This window comes from Etheostoma spectabile, chromosome 5, assembly GCF_008692095.1.
Source record: "Etheostoma spectabile isolate EspeVRDwgs_2016 chromosome 5, UIUC_Espe_1.0, whole genome shotgun sequence".
Classification (NCBI taxonomy): Eukaryota; Metazoa; Chordata; class Actinopteri; order Perciformes; family Percidae; genus Etheostoma; species Etheostoma spectabile.
In genome coordinates, this window is record NC_045737.1 from 21,926,610 (window position 1) to 21,950,210 (window position 23,601).

At 40.9% G+C, this 23,601-nt stretch overlaps 1 protein-coding gene across 1 annotated transcript in view; it reads right to left on the reverse strand.

Annotated features, from left to right (window-relative positions):
• The window catches only part of sema6a (sema domain, transmembrane domain (TM), and cytoplasmic domain, (semaphorin) 6A), a 107,742-nt gene extending 84,539 nt beyond the window's left edge, over positions 1–23,203 (reverse strand). The window contains 1 exon segment of the mRNA XM_032515648.1: positions 22,811–23,203. The gene's annotated coding sequence lies outside the window, so the exon portion shown is untranslated.
• Between the last annotated feature and the right edge of the window lie 398 nt (positions 23,204–23,601).

Here is a 23,601-nt window from a genome sequence, read left to right on the forward strand (position 1 = left end):
ATTAATATAAAAAAGTTATGCACTAAAGCTTAAACGAAGAACACACACTTTTTTTGTATATTTGTGTAACTAGCCACTTTGTCATAAGGACTGATTGAAGTTTCACTTCTAAAAAAAACGTGCAGCTGATTTACAATTTCCAATCTCTATGCACATTATCAACACAAAATTAGACCTGAATCAAGATTGAATGAGGTTGCATGTTGCATGCTTACAAATGAAAGCACACTGCCAAGAATACTCAATTGAGAGAAGTTTAAGCTCTTATGAGATGTTAGTTTGTCACGCTAACGAAGAGAATGAATTATAGATAGCCCACATCACCCCACCCACCCTCTATCCTTCCCTCTTTCGTTTTCTCTTTGTCTGTCAAAATGTGATGAGCTAAGAAACTCAAGAAGCAGCTTTGGGTGTGAAACTGTATCCCTCTCTAGGGGTTTCAGACATTTTGTTGAATCTGCATCTTAACAACCTTTTTGAGTAATTGAAAAAGTGGTGTCAAAGCCCAGAGTCTTGATCTCTGATATGGTAATTACCTTCCATTTATCCCAGAGACTTTCAGGGAGTCCTGAGATCCAGAGACAGGAGCTGTCTTTGAGGAAAAAGCTTAATGGCCTGCATATGTCTCCCTCTTCTTGGGAGCTATCAAAATGCATTTGCCTGGGCATTTTCATCTGTGGTTGACATCTCTGATTATAAGATCCAGTAAAGTTGTCTAATCTTCTAACAGCAGCAGAGGGAAAATGGAGGGATGGGGGTACGGTCGGAGGAATAGGGGTAGAACTTTCATGTGGTTTCCCCCACTCTGAAATAGGTTCCAGAAGGGAGCGTGCTCCGCACACACAACGCTTAAGTCTAAGCTTTTGATGACATGCTACTGGTTTGGTATGGTGTTTGTGTGTGTGTGTGTGTGTGTGTGTGTGTGTGTGTGTGTGTGTGTGTGTGTGTGTGTGTGTGTGTGTTCATCATCGACAACCCACACACAGACACACTGAGTCAGAACCATCTAATCCTTTGTCTTAAGAAAAAAGTCAAGTTAGTAAAAGTAGGAATGTGAGCCGAGAATAGAATACCTTCATAGAAACAACATAAAAGTGTTACCGACTGAAGCACACAAATGCATGTAAATCAATACTTAGCCATACATTCTTTAATGCTACAACCAATTAACCGCGACAAAGCCTTTGATACAGAACTCTTTCTTAAGATGCCACATAACAATTCCACAAAGTCTTTACTTTCTAACATGAAAAAGTATTTGGTCTTTGCAGATATGCCTAAAGACATGACAGCTGACACACATCAGCTGCATGTAGGATTGCTGTTGTAACCAGGCACCTTTTATCATTCAACCATCTTTCATCTATAACTGTGGACACCGATGCTGCAAAACGTCTTCAGGGACTTCTTCAAGAAATAGAGATCTGACAGATGAATTTGTTTGCCTTAGGTAATGTAAACATCTTATTCAGTAAGTGTGTGGACATGTGTGTGGATAGATGTGTGGATGTTGGCAAGTGTACATGCAATAGACAACTCCTTTCCTACTCTTTACATTGTACTTTTACTTCTTTCTTTTTTTAAATGAGATTCCTTTTAAATTACAGGGGCAATAGTGTCATATTAAGTCAGCAGCTGTGTAAAAAAAGCAATTCCTGCAACATTTACATCTGAAAATATGTACTTTTTAATTGTGTGTGTGTGCATTTAAACTGCTAAGCTGCATATGAGGCAACACTTCTCTCAGTAATCATCACTACAATCACTTGATTAGCTAAAGTCATTTGTCAATTATATTGCTCTCTTTGAGAGCCGGGCCAGTCACTAATCATGGTCAAATGGAGAGGGAGAAGCGGTGGAAACGAGGAGAGAATGAAAATGCATTAAATGATCCATGATACAGTCTTGCTCCCACTCCCTGATTCATCCTCTATATGCCTTTAAGATAAACTATGAGTATCAGCTTCATCAGCTGCTTTTAACTGCATAAAATGCCTGAATCTAGATTGAATATCGGTGAGGGCAGATAGGCTAAAAGGCTCGTAAAAATTGCTAGGGCAGAAATTATGAAATTGAGGTTTTTTTCCCCCTTTACTCCAGCCCTAATGTCCTGTGCGATGTCACTATCAGAGCAATGGTGCTAATTACATACAGGACATTATCCCATGGTATACATTTAAGTCTTCCTCTACTGTAAGTCCCAATCAATATAGAGTTTGTTAAAGAGCCACTGATGTCCATGGCTTCATGCTTTGCAGACACTAATGACCTCGCTCTGGATTCTGCTACGACAGCTGAAGACACCCAGCACACACTACAATCAATACTTTCTCATGGTGTCTCACTCTTTCTATCTCTAATGCCTATCTTTCGCTCTCCCATCACCTCTGTCATCTAAGTTTCTCATCTCTTTACCCTCCGTTACCAAAGATGCAATCTCTCTCTGTCTCTTTTACCCCAAATACTTTCTATATCTCATATCTCTCTATGTGTACCTCTCAACCGTTCCCATCCCCTCTCAATTATTCACTCTGTCCATCTCAATCTCTTTCTCTCTGTCTCCCTCTTTCTTTCTTTCTTTCTTTATTTCTTTCTTTCTCTTCCACCAATCTCTCTCTCCCCCCCACCTTTCCATGTCTCTCACTCTTCCCAGCCAACAGCTTCATTGTCCTTGGGTCGGGTGAACAATGTCAGCCCACATGGGCCCCAGTGCAGTCTCAGCCGAGAAGGCAGGGAGCACCGGAGAACACCCATAACTCAATGTTTCAACTGGGCTGCGATATAAAGGGAAGCCTCACACATGGCTGACTATGTGGGTCAGCCTGGGATCATTTGTAGAGGAGGAGGCCAGCAACTGGCACCAGGATCCCCCACTGAGAGAGAGACAGTGTGTGTGTGTGTGTGTGTGTGTGTGTGTGTGTGTGTGTGTGTGTGCGTGTGTGTGTGTGTGTGTGTGAGAGAGTGTGTGAGAGTGAGTGAGGCAGTGAGTGAGTGAGTGAATGAGTGTGTCATGTCCCCTTACAACCCAGTGGCGGGGCCCCCCTCCAGTTCATCCCAGCCAACTATTCTATGGGAAACCTGCTCTTCTCTCCGTCCCCACTGCTGCCTCCCTCGACCCCCATGCTTTACTCGATCGTACCGCAACGCCTTTGTGAGCATCAGGGACAAAACAGTGAGCTCTTAGGGGCCACCAATTAGTCCTCCCCCATGGGGTGACATGGCCGATGAATAGAGGGACCCCCAAACCGTCCACGCATATAATCTCAACCTTACACTGTCATAGCCACACAGATTCAACCTTGTTTTCAGAGAGGTCTCATTCTTGATTTAAAGGCACAGCTGACTAACCCAAAAGCGAGCATCCGGATGCCAGTTAGTCACTTTGTCAGGAGAATAGGATGGAACTTGTTCTTCTCACTGTGTGTTCATCCTGGAAGGCATACAAGGATAGCTTTGGGAGGGGAAGGGGGGTAAAGAGAATGTGAATTTTTCTAATCAATCACCAAGTGACATAAACAACAATTGCAACTTGGAATCCATTACCAAAACAAACAAAGACATAGCAGGAGAGTCTGCAGCCAGAACCTCAGACGGAGGTAAACTAAAGTGGTGATTGAAGCCTAGTGTATGAGCGCAGTAGGGGCTTTTGAATGAACAAGCCCATATTGCTGGTGAACCAAAACACATGTCACAGAGATGAAATGTCTCAATAGTTGCATTGTTATATCAGAAAACCCCTCCCCCATCACTCTTTGGCACTAGATTAGCTTTAATGGCGAAATAAAGGGGTTTTGAAAGTAAACTGATGATATTAATTTCAATATCAGCCTTTACAGAAAAGATAAATTTATCTCCGCCTGTAGTTTGGTAAACACTCTCCTGGGGCAAAATCATCCATAGTCATTATGTCTATACTCAGACTCAAGAGGATTTTATCTGAATGACTTAGCTTTCGCCTTTCAGATATTCAACATTCAAACATCCCTTAAGTCTCCTTTTGTTTGTCTCTTTGACAAAGAGTTAGATTCTATTGGCTTTTTACATGGGAGATTAGAAGTGCAAGCTACATGCAGACAGTCTGGCACTAACCTTCACTAAGCACATTAATACAAACCTACACCTACACACACCCACACCCACACACGCTCCACAATGTAACGTGCCATTTTCTCCTCTCACCTGTTCTAGGCTGACCATCAGCAGAACTTAATGCAAGAGAAGAGAGAAGAGTCGGACACCGACCAAGAGATAGTGAGAGGAATGTGGGATATTTGTGGACCTTGGAGTTTTCTGCAGTAATCTTTCTCCTGCTGCTCACCCTCCTCCCCCCAATGTCACTGATCTGAGTCCCAAGAAGCCAGAACAGATTAATCTTGCAAAATTAACCTCATAATTGATCAAATAAACATCAAAAGTCATAGTAATTAGTCTACTGTGAGGTATTATTGTGACAATTGCATATTTTTATATGCATTTTAATTAGTGCATTAAAAACTGGGGGAAATTCCAGAAATGTGAGGGATTTTTTTTTTATAATTGGCTAGGGTAGGTGAGGTAGATCTGTAAATAAAAACAAAATGTGCCAACGTGAAATGGAAACAAAATTAGCGAATAAATAATCATAAATCAATTGCTGTTTATCTTGATGGACCAAACTCCTAATACTAACATACTGAAAACAGTAGTGGATGAAAGTACACATTACTTTGATTCAGTTCAGTTCAGTTCATTCTTTGTCCTAGAAGGGCAATTTGTATGCAGCAAAAAAACATAACACAACTATTCTTTGCATTATTTTTTTTGCAGATTTTCTGGAAATTCAGTTGATTTTCCACTACATTTGGATGGACATCTGACTATGCTATGTGCTCAATACATCCCAAAGCGCATGAAGTAATCAGTCATTTCACATGGTTTTATCCATAGAAACAGCTTCTGATCCCTGATCCCGAGCTCTGTAAAGGGTTATCCAAAACAGAAAATGTGCAGTCACTCTTTAATTAAACAATGCATTTAAAAAAAGTTGTTACATTGTAAAACAGCAACATGCTCTCCTGTGAATAGCAACAATACAGGAACAGAAAAAGATACTTTCAAAGAGTGGCACATGTGCTCTTTGTTCATCATTAACGCCTGGCCGGAGAGTCAGGCAACAGTTTATCTTTCTTTCAATTCACATACCTGAGGAATACCTATCTATTCTCAAACACTGCACAGGGCAAATGTCTCAAGGTCTATAATTTATGAACCACAATCAATAGAATACCAAGCAAACACTAAGCTAAAACTTCTTCCAAGAGGTTCAGTGTGTTGTGATTTCCTCACAGTATAGCTGGTATGCCATCTGAAGGTGAAAGCTGCGGGGTAGAGATGCTTTGTCCGTTTTCACTGAAAGCATAAAGGGCGGGGGTGCAAGAAGACGGCTAGGCAATAGATCAATGACTCTGTGTTCCCACTGAGAGGTATACTGTAGGAAGTACAGGGCAAGCAGCAGCCAGAGCCTTAAAAATAGCTACAACGATTGCAGCTTAGCTTTAACCCAAATAATGGGAAGGCTGACCAAGGTCTGTGGAGGTCTCTACATTTTTGATTAGCTCCTGACCTCGGAGTAGAGTGGAGACAGAAGAGATATTTCAAACTGAAGAGATAGAAAAATGGGACAGGACCAACTTTCTGGCTCATTCTGTCTCAGTCTGTGACCTTCCCATTTTGGCTTTTGATGAACATTTGAGTAAAAGACAGAATAACACAGAATAAGTGTGTGTGTGTGTGTGTGTGTGTGTGTGTGTGTGTGTGTGTGTGTGTGTGTGTGTGTGTGTGTGTGTGTGTGTGTGTGTGTGTGTGGTGTGTTGTGTGTCTGTGTGTGTGTGGTGTGTGTGTGTGTGTGTGTGTGTGTGTGTGTGTGTGTGTGTGTGTGTGTGTGTGTGTGTGTGTGTGTGTGTGTGTGTGTGGCTTCTGTGTCATCATGCATCACATATGTCACTTAGACCCACCTAGAAATGGCTTCAGGGAATGTCAGACAGTCAAACACCCATGTACTCAGACTCACCACACACCACACACACACACACACACACACAATCTCTGTCCACTTAACACGTGTGTCTTTTGAAAAAGAAACAGTTTGACATTGAATTGTAAGCTTAGACAAATAAAGTATTATCAAAGCCGCTCTTCCAAAGGGACTGATGCAACAAAGACTGCGTATATAAACTTGATGATCCCAGTGGGTACAAAATCTCAGAAATTACTCTTTCAACACAAAACTGTGAAAGGTTGATCAGTTAAACTAGCTAGGTTACTAGGTTAGATAGTTATAATCTTTTTCTAGATATGGCAATGTCAATTTGTAGGTTGTTTGACCAATTTGGTCCAGACTGAAATATCTAAAAAGCTAATGAATAAATTGCCAAGAAATTTTGTACAGACACTCATGGTCCCCAGTGGAATAATCCTAGTAACGTTGGTGATCCTCTGACTTTTCATCTAGTATTCCCAGCAGGTTGACATATATATGTATATATATGTATATATATACATACATATATTTATATACAAATATATATATATATATATATATATATATATATATATATATATATATATATATATACATAAAATCTTATTTCCCAAAGGATGAATTGACTATTATGTAAGATATGATGTCCTGCTGAACATCAGCATATCTTCATTGTCATTGTAAGCATTTTAGCATGCTGACATTAGCATTTAGCTCAAAGCCTAAGTACAGCATATATCTGTTCCCATGAAGAGAGGCTCCTCATAAGGAGACTGACACATAATGTAAGGCTGGCAATCCCATGTACTCACCAGTAGGTGAGAAATATTTATTTTAGAGAAACCTTCAAAACAGTTTCTCTGCTGAGCCACAAGGCCTTTGTGACTGTCATCTTAATGTAGCTTAATGAGAAAAGACACGACTCAGCTTTTCCCTGACCTAGAAAAGAAAACAGCGGATCAGCATGCAATAAATAGAAAAAACATAAATGGAACCATAAATAAAAATGAAGTAAATAATTAGAAAGATGATGATTCTGGACAAGTTGGCTCATTAGCAGAAGAGACTTCAGAGGAATCCATCTCATTGTGCTGTGCGTTCACCAATAAGACTTTTCCTGTTGACTGAACAGATAAACAGATTTCAGCGGAGTGCTGCTTCTGCCATAATGGAGCGTCCTCTCTTTTCTTTCTTTCCTTATGTTTCTCTCAACTTCTTCTTTTGGTGTTTGTCTGTTTCTCTCGCCCTCCCTCTTCCTCTGCCTCCGCTTCTCTCTGCACTAACCCTCCTCCTCCTTAACCCGCCTTTGCTTGCCTTTCTCAGGGTCAATTAAGCTACAGTAACTAAACAGCAGTGCACTCTGTCACATTCCATCCACTCCCCCTTCAATGAGTGACTACAACTTTCACTAAAACAAACGGGCTTTGAAGGAACCCGCTCCAGCAGCTATTACCATTTGAACAACTCACTTCCTACTGCACAATGAACTACCTTGACAGACCTTCTCTGGCCTCAGGCTGTCCTTCGTGGAACTGTGTTATTAATGGGGTATAAAGAAGGGTCTGTGTGCAGGTTGTCTGCCTTGTTTTGCTTCTGCTGCTCTGGCCTGCTCCGCCTGGCTTTGCTTTCCCAGCGCTGCAATATTTACTTCATAGGGGGTCGACAGAGCAGCAGAGACGCTCGGTCTCACGCACACCTAACTACACACAGGCTCACAGCGGGGTGGGCATAAGCGCAGGGAAAATGCATGAAACAAAACTTTTGATGTGCATACACTCGCACACATTTTCAACTATAAGAGCACCTTACTGTGCACTTGAGAGGCCAACCTCCACCAAAGGCAGATCTATTTCTTTTTTCTCCACGGTCGCCTCCTGCTCACAGAAACACTTCAAATTGTACAGAATGTCAACAACTGAAATCTTTCAGAAGGAGGAGAACAGGTACTTTTGCTCTTTTTTTCTATTTTAAAGTTGTTGCAGACATTTTCATGTAAATAAATGTTTGTTTTGCTTCTATTGCCGATCCCCACAACAGAATTCTGATTCAGCTGTGCTCCAATCATGAAAGCTTTTCCATTTGCTTTTCTAAAGACCCAGTGGAAGTCTGACCTTTTCTGGGAAACATCCCCTTATGCACAGGAGTTGATGTGGTTCTGACAACATGTTTGTAAAGAGTAAGAACTGGGTAATAAGCGTAGTAGCGGAAGAGGGAAGACCAGGACCAATTTACATTTTCAAATACGGCACAGCAACTAGAAGGGCACTTGGAGAGTGCAGATCTCCGTAAAGGCCATGCTCTATCTTGCAAAATTAATGAATGTGAATTTTTTTTTGTATCTTCCCCGTAATTTGGATACACTCCACTTCCACTTAATGGGTTCTTCCTTGGCCCATGCTACACATTTTCACTAAGTTTCATGAAAATCCTGTAGTATTTCCCTCATCCTGCTGAAAAACAAACAAACCAACCAGGGAGATAACTTACATATTGCGAAACAGAAATCTGAAAACCTTCAATTACATTTCTTAAAAATTAAAGCGTTGGAGACACCCTGACATACAGTAAGGATACAATCTTACACCTTTGAGACAGGAATGGCATTGAGTGTAATACCTATAGTGCAGATATATATTTTTTATGTAATTCTTTTATTTTCTATCTTTTGTTTTGTGTTTATATTTGTTTGGTACTGCTGTGTTGTTGCTGTCTTTTTTGTGTGTTTTCATATCACCCTTTTTTGTTAGTAATGCAGTATTGTTAGCATAATGTTTTGTTATTATGTTATGGGGAAGGGTCTGGGGAAGTGGGATGGGGGGAGGGGGAACATTTTTTGTCCTTGTTATCTGTATTTAAAGAGAAAAACTAATTAACATTGCTGACAAACAAACAAAATGAACCAAATACAACCTCTTTGGCGGAGGTAACAACTACTTCTTGCCAAAAATGTTCCTAAATGTTCCTGTCTTGTCTTACATGGTCAAATTATCTGCATGTGTACAAGGACAAACTATAAATGTGAGTAATATTTCCTGTGGTGACAAATGTGGAATTCACACCCTGCAGGGAGCTAGATCTGCTTTTCTTGCGACCTGATACTTTCCTTTGCATCTCTATACCTTAAAGGCTGAGAACGGGTCCGCTACATTCAAAGGAATGGCCATATCGACTGAAATAGAGAAGGAGGAAATATCATGTTTGTTTGTCTTATCTATACATTTGATCTTTTTGGGGGAGGAAGTTTCGTTGAATGGCTCTTTGTGATCGACCTCTATAGCTTACACCCTAGGCCTGCAGGGTGGGTGGGCAGAAACACAATCAGATAGGTTTGATTGAACACTCAACTCACCACTTAAATTAATCATGTTTTTCTCTTTTTGACCACAAAAATACAGGAAAACCACCCTACAATCAGATCTACCTACGCTCACCGTGACATGTCTTTTCATCCCATCACAAAGAGGGCAAAATGCTATAATCAACAGACTGCCAAAATCTGTAAATTAGGAAATCAAAAGTCATGCTGTTAAAAACCATGGCTCAGAGGTCTCAGTTTGGCCGCACGTTGATGTTCAAATTCCAGAGCATATTGTGATTGAAAAAAATTGGAAACAACAGATGGCAATGCAAAGTGTTATATTATGGAGCAGGATTGCGTCAGAACCTTGTTTAAGTGCCCCCATCGAAGTTGTAGACTCCCTACAACTTCGATGGGGGCACTTAAACAAGGTTCTGACGAATTGCACCAAAAACAATCAGCCAGAACAATCTTATGTTTGCTTGAAGTGGGTAAAGTCTACTATTCCCACTGTTATTACAATGCATTAGATCGATTATATTTTAGATAACATTGCTGCACTAAGGGTGGGCGATATTGATAAAATGTTATTTTATATGAAGGTAATTGCAAAATGCATTAATGGTATTGTGTCACATTTTATGGAGCAATCTGCCAGTGGTTTTTTCAATTAATCAATTCATAATTTTGTCTAGTGACAAATGGCCACTATAATTTCACGGGAGCCAGGGTGACATATTTAAATTGCTTGGTTTGTTAGACCAACAGTCCAAACCCCAAATATATTCAGTTTAATATCATATATGACAAAGAAAAACTTCACATCCTCACAATTGAGAAGCTAGAATCAGTTTTATCTTTAAAGTTTTTTATCATTTTTTTTAAATGATTAATCAATTATCAAATTATTTTTTTCTGAACTTTCTGTTGATTACTTAATTGATCAATCCACCAACGGTTTCAGTTTAGTCCATGCATCCTGGCTAAACTCCTTTCATAATTTAATTGTGTTCTTCAGCAGGCATCTGACGCAACTAAACAAAGAAAAACCTGAGTCAGAGAATCCGGCTTCTCATGGATCAGATCTTCATCTGACCACAAAGCCATCTGACTCCCAGCACATGTCCGACCCACAGACACTTGATACACAGAGCCCAGCCCAAAACCCTGATAGTAGATACCAGAGAGGTACACATACGCAACCCAACCCATAGCAAAGCATGTCTTCACCCTGAGGCAATGTGTGCCACTGTGTAGCTACGGATATATGTATGACATTGAGAGGCTATATCTATGATATATGATGGCTTGTGTGCACATGCACACATGCCTGAGTGTGTTTGTATACCCATGCATGTATGTGTCGGTGTGCACTCCTATATGCACATCATCTAGAATTTCCAGCTTACCATCACAATGCCATAAAAGATTGTCTAAAGCTTGTTATCTCTCAGACATGTATTTGTTCATCAAACCCCACCATAAAATCCCCTCAGAGGTGGATAAAGTTCCATCATCCACCAGGTAATAAAATACACTATTTGTCCTCTCATACAAATGGCCGCAATACAGGTGCACTCCTCTCTGCATCCATTTGAGAGATAGCTATCAGTTAAAAGCGTAACCAAAGCCTCTTCACTTGTTGGGTCTCCCCCTTCTCTGCACTGAGCTCCTCATTACATGCCACTGTGAATAATCTCTTCTTTAAGCTTTGTTTACTTGAGGCATATGGCAGGCCTTCTGAAGTCAGCAAGCTGTTCCTATGACTAACCTTTCCGCAATGGTTTTGTTACTGCACTTTTATGAGCATATCACATGATGACAATTGAAGCTCATTTGAGCCAGTAGCTGAACTCATGATAGGAGCGATTTGGACTAAGACAAATGTAGGGGTAATTTGTTAGAAGAGGAAAAACACACTGGGAAAAAACAGTATTTATGCTTCCATTGATTACAATCTCTCCATCAGCTCCTATACCCTCCTTAGATGTAACACAATGCATCCCAGGGAATGAATAACTATTGCTAATGCCTATAAAAAGCCTCTGAGAATTGGCTACTGTTCTAGCCACTAAAATTGATATCTCCCCCAACCACAATCTTTATTTAATCTCAATATAGTGGCACAAAGAATTACGGATGAGAAGTGGATGAGAAATCACGCGGTCAGAACAGAATGTTAAACATTGCTCCCTTTCTATTATTTTAAATCAACTGCAGCACTGCCACTACATCCCAGTACATATTCAAAGTTTGCACACTACAACAGTATATTAGCGGGTTCAGACTGATTCATCCATGCTAAAAATCCACTCTGTTGCTATCCGGTGAGGTGCTTTAGATAAAAATAGTGCCACTCTTCCTCTGTTGTGTCACACTGACTCCAATCATTCGCAGAGGATTCCAAATAACAATCAATTAATTAAATGCATCTCCCTAGTGCTCACCCTTTCTATTTGGTTGCTGTTGTAGTCACAACCCGGGCAGTATTTTTTATAGTAATTAGCTATTAGTAATAAGCATGAAAATCTCTCTGATGAAGGACTGCCTCCAGGGTGGGACAGGCAATGAGAGCTCTCAAATAAAGAGTCATGCCTTATTATGCAAGTGGTGGAGGTAAGGAATACAGCCTCCCAAGGTAATTGAGGCCATGTAGGCTGCTTCATACAGACAATCACCCTGAATAGGAGTGAAACGCTGCTGTAAAATTGAAATGAAAATAGCTAAAACCCTGCAGTTTTCTGCCTTCTGCAATCAGCATTTCTCACAGCCCAGAATGAGATATGAACTATTCAAATATTAAAAAGTGGGGAATAATGAGTGGGTTACAGTAATGGTGAAAAGTATATATATATATATATATATATATATATATATATATATATATATATATATATATATATTATATATATATATATATATATATCACCTCAATGAAATTTAAATAACATGTAATGTATGTGGTGCTTACATGGCTCCCACATTGTACTTAAATAAGCTTTTTTGTTCTCATATTGTACAAAGCAATGGCCAATATGTACTACTAGAAGGCATTAAACGGTGGTAGCCATAAAAAGAGGCCAGCTATGTACTAAATTGTGCCATAGGGTGTATTTCAGACTTGTATTTAATTGCTCAGCTGTCACAAGTTTATTGGCTGTAGGTCCTGCTTTATTTAGCTCACTGTTTGTGTGTGTGTGTGTGTGTGTGTGGGTGTGTGTGTGTGTGTGTGTGTGTGTGTGGTGGTGTGGTGTGTGTGTGTGTGTGTGTGTGTGTGTGTGTGTGTGTGTGTGTATGTGTAAGGACCTGCAAGTGTGCATTATGTGTATTTCATTGGTAATGTAACCACAAATCATTTATCACAGTGTTGAAATGACAGCAAATATCTTTGTCCAAGTAGTCTGTGCTCTGTTACTGTTTGTTTACAAAAGTGGGTCACCGAGCATTAGACAGCTTGACTAACAAGAGATCTCTCTCACACACACAACACACACACACACACACACACACACACACACACACACCACTTGCAAACACACTAAGTCCTTCACCTGTTAATGTGTGATACAGATGGCTGCTGCAGTGGCGCCAGTGTGAACACAACACTATGTCCCATCTTATCAGCTGGCTGCATGAAAACCTGTTTGTTCTAGATAGTCTTCAACAATCAACCAGTCAGCTTGAGGGAATTCAGTGGATGAGTGCACCTCACAGGACTGAACAGAGACGAACAATCCACCACACAAGGATGAAGATGAAAGCCAGGTACAGACTGAATGACAACTACAGGCCTACAACACAAGTCCACACTCCAAACTCTCAATCTTATCTAGGTCAGAGCTGCACCTTCAAAGACTCATCCCACCTCCTCTCCTTACTGTCTGATTTCTTTGTAAGGTGATGTAATATACTGTAACTTTGCAGTGTAAACCCAAGATAGGGACTTGTGCAGTCATGTGATAAAAACACGCCAAAAGAAGCACTACTCTATCTAACACCGAGTCAGTGAAGAGGAACAAGAAAAATAATCCTCCAAAACTTCTCAATGTTATTGTTTTGAAACCTGTTCAATCTTCTGATATGAATCTAAATAAAAAACAAAACAAAAAAAAACAATTAAAGATAGAAAATTAGTTGTACAATGTTGTATTAAGAGCCATTCTTTGTTAGTAAGACATAGCTACGATGCGTAAATGATTAACAGATAGTGGGTTTGGATAGCCTCACCTGCCGTCCTGTGTTCCTATCTAGTTACCAGGCTAGCATTACTAGATCAGCAAGCATTACTAGATCTCATGCACCCAGTGTAAGCTCACATGTACTCTGACACAAATGCGCAGAAGAAGAAAGAAAGATAGGAAACTGAAGAGGGGGTGACTAATGAATTGGATGTCTTCTGTTTTTCCTATACCTGTCAAACAGCTGAGAGCAGCTGTTGAAAGCTTTAATGCAAACAGAATTTGAACACACACGGTCTAATTTTCTCTTCCAAAAACAGGAACAATTCTCTTTGATGATGTCTGACCAGTTTTGACTTATCAAACTCCCTTCAGAGGAGCTGGGCACATAGCCATGCCTCCTTACTCAGACTCCAAACCCAATTAAATAATCAAGAGTTCAATTGCTGGGTGATACCACAATCAATAAAGGAAGGATTTGTCGGGATACTTGGATGAAATTAAACAGATCACACAAGAAACAAACACAAAGAACTTATCAGCGAAAAAGAAGAGACGGTCTCAGACTAGTTGAGGATGGGAGTAGATCAAAAGACACAGCGATTCAGTATTCAGTTGCTACACTTCCTAATCAAACCAAATTAGTCAGACCAAAATAGGCATCATTGCAGAATTCTCAGTCCCTACACACACCAATCTATGCACTAAGAGTGCATACGTACACAAATAAGACACTAGCTAAAAAATATGCAGATAGCCTCACACACCTTCATAAACCCAGAAGCAGTAACCTCATGAATAATCTAGTCACCACACGAATCAAAACCGTAACAGGTTTAGAAAAGCAAAGAGGCTTTTTAACAAATAACGCAAAAAGGCCCCCAGTAGACTGTGATGAATGAATCAAGCCAAGCATGCTGCGAACATTATCAGAGTGGGGGATGAATGAATATATTGCCATGCAAGGCACAACTTCTCTTTTCTTGCCTCACAGCTTGTCTGTTTTCCTGCCTATCAACCTGCTTGCCTGATTACCTGGCCACATACAGAGAACCTCTAGCCAGATTAAAGGGGCATGGATGGGGGCGAGGTGAAATATTATTTATTTTCACAAGAATTCATTTTGAAAGGGGGATGTGTTGAGTGCCTCTGTTTTGTGAGTCTAAAGAAAACTCACTGCCTGCCTCCCTTGCTAACCGTCCAGCCTCTTTTGATTACAGTGACTCTGCCTGACAGGCTGCCTTCCTTTCTACCTGTGTACTACCCAGTTACCTCCTCTACGTCCCCTGACCCTTGAATATCTGCTTCTACTGGATAATTCCATTACTGTCTGTTTGTTTTTTTCAGCCTGTCCCTTTTCAAAAATATAAATTCATGCACAACTACAGGAATTTGCATTAAACATGAAAATGTTAACATATATAAGAACATTTATGCAAACTGTTCAGTGTCAGCGCAAAATGTTCATATTGAACATATCTATATCATGCCTTGGTAATTGAGCATGATGTAATGAATAGTTTGACATTTTGGGTTTGCCAAAATCTGTTTTTCCTTATTTCCAGTCTTTGTGCCAAACTAAGCTAATCATCTACTGGCTATAACTTTTAGACATGACAGTGGTAACAATCTTCTTATCTAACTCTGAGCAACAAGGTAAATAAGTGGTATTTCCCGAAATGTCAAGCTATTACTTTAACATAGTTATTGTTAACATATATTAGCTTTTAAGCAACTCAAAAGACTTGGTTAAGGCTAAAAGTGTGCTCTCGGGCTATGGTTAAATACATAAAAAGTCAACGCTGACTCAAAGTATGAGACATTGAGAGAGCAAAACAGCATTGACATCTTCACTAAATCCCTGGGTTTTGCATGTCCAACCATTCACCTCGACCTCTTTCCTGTGATTTCTGTGTTGTATAATGTTATACTTCCAGCAGCAATACAAATTTCCTCCATAAGGTATTCAGCAAAGCAAATTAAAATGATTTAAATGTTTTTCATTGGATATAGGGCTAGACGCATACCTGTCTACCTGTCTGCCTATCAGGCTCCATTCCTCCCAGTGTCGGCTCAGGCTGCTGTGACACTATACATTTAATCAGTCCAGCAGCTGTGTGTGTGTGTGTGTGTGTGTGTGTGTGTGTGTGTGTGTGTGTGTGTGGTGTGTTGGTGTGTGTGTGTGTGTGTGTGTGTGTGTGTGTGGTGTGTGTGAGGCCTCCACTCAGCAGAGTGATGATAAGTACTCCCAGCCCAGTGCTCCGCATGAGCTGATGGACAGACAGGCCGAGAACACTGGGGCCTTGTGGTTGGGCGCGTGTGTGTGTGTGTGTGTGTGTGGTGCGTGTGCGTGTGCGTGTGCGTGTGCGTGTGCGTGTGCGTGTGCGTGTGCGTGTGCGTGTGCGTGTGCGTGTGCGTGTGTGTGTGTGGTGTGTGTGGAGCCTGCTGTGTTTTTTTTTTTTTTTTCACCAGCCACGCAACCAGGCCATGCCACATGGCTGCAATTTGTTCATTAGCTATGTAATAAATGTACACACACACACACACACACACAGAGGTAATATTGTTCAGAGTTCTGCCTGATTGGCTTCTGAAAGAGAGGACCCTCAGGGGAATTGCTTGTAGTCTGCCAGCCACTGTGACCAAGAGGAGACTGATTTTCTAACAAAGTTTGAGGCAAACTCTAAAGATTATATTTGCTGTAACAAACACTGAGAATAAAAACTAAAATAATATTGGTTGTTTATGGTTTTGGATATTAACAACAATTATCCAAAACTTGAACGTATCTAAATAGCTTTGATTGCTTTCATGTGGCTGAATTTGAAAGTCTGTCCTTATTATGTTTCATGTTTATGTCAGAATAACTACAGGTCATTGGGAAGATTTACCAGTCACCTGGAAATAATTAATATTCACCCAGGGCCAATTACAAGCAATCTATCATCATCATCAGTCTGTCAGATGAGTTAGGGATGGTTGTTACAAATTACCTGCTGTCGAGGATATCAGTCAATGCCTGTTTGAGCTGAGCTCGTTGTTGCTGTGGAAGAAATCCAGAAACATAGATAATAAACTAAATCTGTCTAGCCTTCTTAGGCCCGCGCATGGAAACCAGCAGTGGGGCCGTAGAAGAAGAAGCTGCTTGTTCCACATTCAGTGAGGCTTATAGCCTCTGGGAGAGTATGACTGCTGCTCTGCCATGAGCATACAGATCACCTTACACACTGGCTTTCCCCTGCTTTGATGACTGATGCACACACACACACGCACACACACACACAAAAGCACTTACACACACACACAGCCATGCATGTCGGCTTCCACAGATACTCATAAGCGTTAAAAGGTGGATTTGCAAACACACACACACACACACACACACACACACACACTTCACCTCACCCCCCACCTGGAAAATTCACCTGCTGCACCTGAGAATGCGACTGCTATGATGTCACCTGCAATCTCATCACTTCAAAGGCACAAGAGCACCCTAGTGCCATCAGCACAAAACGCAAACGCACCCTATCACTTCTTCCTTTGTCCTTCTGTCCCCTAATGGTAATTCCCCTGCAAAAAGTCCAGAGGCAGTGAAGGGAGAATTACACAGTGTACATTACATTCAGGTACTGGGTTTCTGCCCATTGGCACTCACAGTGCACCACTGCAACAATAACAATTTATTATTTCTTTTATTCCTCTAACATAAAAGAAACTGCCCCGGTACGCGAATCTGTGTGCACTTTTGTGTGTGTATGAGTGAGTTTATGTGCAATTGTGTACACGCATTTGAGAGAAAGGAGGTTGTGGGTCCTGAGAATCCCATGATTACAGTGGTGCCGGTTGCCTCCTTTCCAAAAGCTTTCATTGGAAATGCTTCTGAGCAGGGTATGATGTGATGAGACAAGGCGATAATACAATGACCACATTAGTGCATGGTTAGCCATTAAAAGACCCAAATGAGATTATGAGGTCATATGGGAGGAACAAAGCCTACAGCCAAAACAAGAAGCCCTTTTCAGAAGGTAGCAGGCCATGTTCATTATTACTTCTGCACAGAGAGGAAACAAATCTAAATGTGGAGGAAGGCAGAAAGAAAGAAAACAGGACAGAAAAAGAAAAAAGAGAGGAAGACAAGCAGATAAATACAGAGAGACAGACACAGAGAGTCAAAGGTTGATAGCAAGAAGCATTCCCTGCCTTGGAAATTTCCATCATGGTTTAGTTCCGTAGTAATTCATCATTGAATAACACATGAATTCAGCGTGAATTACCATCAACACATCCAACTGAGCATGAAACAGGAGGCCCTGGCCTATCTTCCATCTCAGCTCAGTGGAAGGCTTTTCCATTGTAAAGTAAGGTGAAAAAACAGCCGCTCAATGTACTGTAGCACACTCATGACGCACCAGCCCCACGAACACGCTATTCACAAAATTATGCCTACTGTGAAAATATTCTTCTGCTCTTTTTAGGAACAACAGCGCAGAGAGAGAGATTGTGTGCGTGTGTTTGTGTGTGTGTATGTGTGTGTGTGTGTGTGTTTGTGTGTGTTTGCAAGAGAGAGACTGAAAATGCATGCACAGAAGGAGATAGAGGGTTCATTGCTGAGATAAAATGTAATCCATTTTGGTTCTTGAAGCACACTCATCCATGGTGTGAGGGTCTGCTCAGCGTGTTAGCCTGCCATTGCTCTTTCAATCACTTCCTCTCTTTCCTCCTCTGCTCTATTTCAATTGTTCTGCCTTCCCCTCGCTACACTGTTTATATAATTTCCAACATAGTCACACCACACTCCATAGTCCTTTCCTTTGCTCCTTTCTCCTCCTTCTCTTCCTCTCACTTCTTCTCTCTCCAGGCAGCCAGGCACCCCAACACTGTCTCAGGTCCTGAAACTATGGCAACGGAATGAGAGAGCAAGCGCTCTCTATGATTAATAGATGAGAGATGCAGTGCCAATCGTTGGGGCCTGGGGAGGAGGGACAGATGTACTCGAACAACGCCACGCAAACATGCATGTATAGTCACAGAGAGTGCACAAAATGAGAAAACACACTTAAACCCCCCTCATCATCAGCCACCCTTCATGCTTTGTGGTAATATACACAGAAAATAGGCAAAAGGTCTGACTTACCACATATAAACACATGAGTTTTCAGCAGAGTTACAGCTAAAAGAGCAAAAGAGGAATGTGGCAGTGTATACCTTATGCTTAAATGACACACACCTCCTTATTGGTTTCTGACAAGCAAACTAACCACAGAAATAACCAGAGCCTTAATGACTCTTAGTAGACTGTGGCTATCTCCATGGATCACAGCTGGCTGCTCTCACCTGTAAAAACACAACAGCAGGACGGGAACTAGGACATCATATTTTAATGCTGTGTACCACAATTCACATTATCTGATCTTTAGTACAAGACTTGGCTCTTTTGAAGGCCAGTCATTCATCCATCTCCCATGGCAATCACACAAAGCCCTGCTGCTTTTGGATTATCCCTGCAAATGCATTTCCTCTCCATTCCATTTGAGTAATGACAGGCGACCAAACTCAGCTGTGACAAAGGTATTAGTGCGTGTTAATGTTGCATGTAACTATTTAAAATATAAAACTTCCATGAAGAGAAACCTGATGTAAGCCAATTTTAAATGTTGCTTGCTTTTTTATTTGGCACACATATGGTGAAGTTTGGCTCTTCAACAATCTTCTCCTAGATGGGCTGGCTATCACTTTTCAATTCACTTAATTTCTAACAACAAAGCTTTGCCAAGGACAAACAGCCAAAATACCAACAGACAAGCCAATTCTACCACTGACTTGCGGCGCCTGGCCCAAATAAGCCTTTCGCCTGGTCCTTCATGCCTCTGGCTTTCTTGGCACAGACAACACGCTCAATCAATTATGCTAATGCAATGAGTATGAAGAGTGTTTAACACATGGACGGTTAATTCAATGGATGCACTGTAGAGTCATTTATAGGGAGCCGGAAGGGTTAAGGCTGAGTGGAGGAAAGCAGCCAGATAGAACATAAAAATGAAACCTAGAAAGTGGAAGAATGTGTGTGTGTGTGTGTGTGTGTGTGTGTGTGTGTGTGTGTGTGTGTGTGTGTGTGTGTGTGTGTGTGTGTGTGTGTGTGTGTGTGTGTGTGTGTGCGTGTGCTTTTCGTGCGTGCATGCGTGTGTGCCTTTCGTGCATGCATTTCGTGCGTCCGTGCCTTTCGTGCGTGCCTTTCGTGCGTGCGTGTGTGTAAGACACAGAGAACATGAAACAACAAGCAAGTGATCACCGAATGATTACCTTTTCAATGAGCCATGCTGTGAACAGAGCACACTGGACCATACTGCACGTTGAGCTATATTAGGTCCCTATAGAACAATGCATATCATGTATCATCTCCTAAAAACAGGGGGTGGTATGTTCCAACTTAATTAGAAAGGATGGTGGGTAGAGAGCGAATAAACTGCTGGCCCAAATACAACAACAAAAAATAGATACATGGAAATTTAGACAAAAGTTGGCCATATCCTCTGATCCTTCACAATACCATTCAGTAGCTTTTCTTAGTTAAAATGAAAGGCATTTATCAAATAATGACTTAAACTTCAAATGGCCAGGAAAATCATTAGCACAAAAAGAGAGAGACAGAGCAGCAAAAGGTTAAGTCAAATGTTTAGAAAGAGAGGAAGGTGTGTAATGTAACATTCTGAATCGCAACAGACTGAATCACCAGCACGGCTGAAATCAGCAAATGTGCCATGTAAGATCTGTGATGGGCAGCTTAAAATATAAGCTTCATGGATTATGCTGACTTAAAACAATATGGACTAAAACATATACTTATTTATACACTCATGATTATCCCTTTTTTTAAATGTTCCACGACTGATCTAGGGATTGGTCATTTAGCGCTAAGGCAGTGAAATCACAGCAGCTGCAATTTATAAAGATTTCTAGAGTAATTGTTTGAAAAAGAAACATCCCCCCACACACATATGATGTGCATCAATAAAACATGGCTTTTATGAAATATGCATAAATACACATACTATTGAATGCTGGATTGGATTTACACCGTCTGAGTGAGGACCCATGGTTCGCAGCAGCTGACCAGTCATTGTTTCTAATAGAGCACCAATTCATTTGAACAGGAGCAAAGCCACATATCAATTATTCAAATGTACTATATTCAGGCTGCATCTTAACTGGCATAGGCACATATTGTACTAACTCTCCATCTCTTTCTCTCTCTCTCTCTCTCTCTTTCTCTCTTTCTCTCTCTCTCTCTCTCTCTCTCTCTCTCTTTCTCTCTCTCTCACACATACAGTGTGACATATCCACATCAGTCACACACAATGCCATCCCCATTGCTATTGTTAGGGGATCTGCAGATCAAATGCTTTACGGCGCATTGCTCCAAATACAAGCAACAACACTGGTCGCTCTGCTCTATTCTGCCTCTCCAGGAGGAGAACAGGCAGACTGCTGTAACAAAGGTAATCATGCTGTAATTCATGTATCAGCACTACAATGTGTCAATGTATAATGTGTTGATAGCAAGATTAGAACTCTGGTTTGTGGTGTTGTATACATGTATGAAAACAATGAGGTGGGATTTACAGCCTGTGCACCAATCAAAAAATCCCTCCAGGAGATTTGAATGCCTTGAGGCTGATATTGTAGAATGAGCAGTGATAAAATGTTACAGATATATTAAAACATGTATGTGTAATACCCAACACAATAGTATACTGACTGCAAAAAAACATGAGGTCAAAGATGAAAAAACAAACAGGAGTACCAAATATTTCCATTGATTTCAGGGAAAACAGATGAAATACAACACCCTCTTAGAGCTGCATGAAATGTTTCCTTTTTTTGTACAGGTTGAAACTAGAATCATGTTTACAAACACTGTGTGCTGCTGCTGCTGCTGCTGCTGCTGCTGACAATCAGCTGATCAGAGGCACATTTTTCTGTGGGCATTTATTCCTCCTTAGATTCACCCATTCATTTATGTCATCACCCTTGCACACTTGATAATCTATAACTTACATTTAGAGTTGTTGAACCCTTTTTCCAGCTTTTCCCAGTGCCTCTGGGGTTCTTTCATACACACTGGGGGAGGAGAGGAGAGGAGAGGAGAGGAGAGGAGAGGAGAGGAGACGCTAATCAGAGACCACCACTGGAGTGACTGGGTGTGTGCAGTCAGGCTGCTGGATGTGGTTTGTGGGTCTCTATCTCCTCTCCCAGCTTGTTAAAGAAATAATGTGCAGCAGCACTTCATTTAATGGCAAATCCACTTCTGAGGCCAGTGCAATTTTGTCTCCTAATCAAAATTACAAACATTTGATTGATCTTTTGGGCCAGAGTAATAGTGACCACTCCACCTCCTGGTAGCTTGAAATCCCTGAACACACCCTATGTGTGTGTGTGTGTGTGTGTGTGTGTGTGTGTGTGTGTGTGTGTGTGTGTGTGTGTGTGTGGACAGAGAGAACTTAAGAACTTAAGAACAATTAAAAAACATTCTGCATGTAAAATTACAATAACAGTAACAATAATAATAATTAATCCACAATCTCTTTGATTCAGAATAGTTTTGAAAACAGAAAGCGTCATCAGTCTACATGTAAATTGCTGTACTAATTCTGAATTTCCAAACATGTGAAAAATATTGGCAAATAAAAAATTCCCATCGTGCATTGTTATAATGGATCAAGCACTTTTTGTTTTCATTACAAATCGGGCACGAATGTGGTCAGGCTCATATAAATTCTGCAATTTTTATTTTGAATCTAAAACTACTTTTTCGGCTATTGTTATATTATATCTTTAGAGAGTCAACAAGGTTGGAAAATGGACTGTGTCCAAGTCCTGCAAGTTCCCTCAAGCATATTTCTTATTTGCCGTGCATGTAGCCTACCTGCTACGTACTGACATTGTTTTCCTTGCGTTTAGACTCAGTGTGATCCGCAATGAGACTTCTGAGGCTGACACTTCGTTATTCCATATGTAAGAGGGATTACGCACGGAATTGTGGTCCGTTTGAATCGGCGGAATGCATTTTTGTTGAAGGAAATCATCGCAATTCTCATTTGAATTGAAAAAATAGCCACTTTCTGTTTTATTATAACTTTAAAAATGTTATATAAATACGCGAAATCACCGTAAGTTAATACAGTAGCCCTGTGAAGCATGTGCACTTGTCGCCCGGCAGCCTAGTAGCTGTAGAAAACAATCCTCCGGGGCTGGAGAAAGACTGGTACGGGCTATAAGCGCACCTAAAGTTTGAAATAAACAAAGAAATCTTACCTTCAGCTCATGAATGGGTATGCCTTGGAGTGGTATTACAGCTCTGTCTTTTAGTAATCCATGTGGTATGTCTCTCAAAGCAGTTCAGACGTTGCTCGTTTCAGAATAACAATGCGAGCGCTACTTTTCTCGTGCGCTTCTTTTTGTTACATGCCGCGCTCAAATCAATGAAATCACACCTCTTCAAATCGGAATATCCATCGGAAATCCACACTAGAGAAGAAAAAACGACGTGTTGGCTCTTAAACTCCCCTCAGGTAAACTGAACGAAGCCGGTGTCCCAGACCTAGCTACAGAGCTGAATGCAGTCCCTTCCACAAAAGCCGACGGTCATCCTATTTGGAGATGAAGCTTCTTACCAGACTGGAGCGGAGCGCAGCGATCCCAGCTGTCACCCACCCGCCACACACACACACACCCACACACACACACACACACACACACACACACACACACACACACACACACACACTCATATGCAGGGAGGAGCTACGTCCTTGGAACGGGAGGTATTGTATCAATTGGTGCCAGTTATGAACAACTGTATTTCTATTTTTACGCAGCGGCATTTTATAAGAATGCGCGTTGGACAAGAAGAAAGAACGGGCGCTATTATTACTTTCGATACAGAATTTAAAAAATAAAGAAAATGTTAAAGGTAAGTTAGAAATTTAAATAAGATTTACTGGCGTTTTGTAGTCGTGCAAACTGTCAGTGGTGATGTTAAAGACACATTGAAGATGCTGTTTTTTTTTTTTTCGTGTACAGCCGATGCGAATCGGAATGTGATC